At 41.2% G+C, this 514-nt stretch overlaps 1 protein-coding gene across 1 annotated transcript in view; it reads right to left on the bottom strand.

Annotated features, from left to right (window-relative positions):
- MTTP (microsomal triglyceride transfer protein) overlaps window positions 1-514 on the bottom strand; it is a 91,722-nt gene that overhangs the window by 4,013 nt on the left and 87,195 nt on the right. The window lies entirely within an intron of this gene.

Here is a 514-nt window from a genome sequence, read left to right as displayed (position 1 = left end):
TAGAAACTCTCAGGGTGAGGTCCAGCACTCCATGTTGTAACAAGCCCTCATGTGATTCTGAGGTACCTAAATTTGAGAACCACTGGACTAGGGAAAATGAAGGCATCTCCCTCAGAAATCTAGCTGTGGCTTTTTCGTGGCTGGGGGAGGTTTCAACTAGGTGATCTCTTAAGATTCTTTGGCATGTCTCTAGTTATGTGCTGTGTCATATATAGCCACCTGCATCCTTCTGGCAAATAAAAGGCAGGATTAAAAACCCCCAGCACAGTACAGCCGTCCCTCAGTATCTGAGAGGGATGGGTTACGGGATCACCTCCCCCAAATTCTCCTCCTCCAAGGAAACCAAAAGGCAAAGTGCTCAAGTCCTTCATATAGAATGATATAGTATAATATTTGCATGTAACCTACACACATCCTCCTGTATACTTTAAGTCATCCCTAGATTACTTATTATACCTAATACAATGTACAATGCTACATAAATAGTTGTACATATGATCTATTTTTAAAATTT

This window comes from Propithecus coquereli, unplaced genomic scaffold, assembly GCF_000956105.1.
Source record: "Propithecus coquereli isolate 6110/MARCELLA unplaced genomic scaffold, Pcoq_1.0 Scaffold161, whole genome shotgun sequence".
Classification (NCBI taxonomy): Eukaryota; Metazoa; Chordata; class Mammalia; order Primates; family Indriidae; genus Propithecus; species Propithecus coquereli.
Note: the sequence above shows the minus strand (reverse complement) of the source record. Positions and strands in the feature narration are given on the sequence as shown.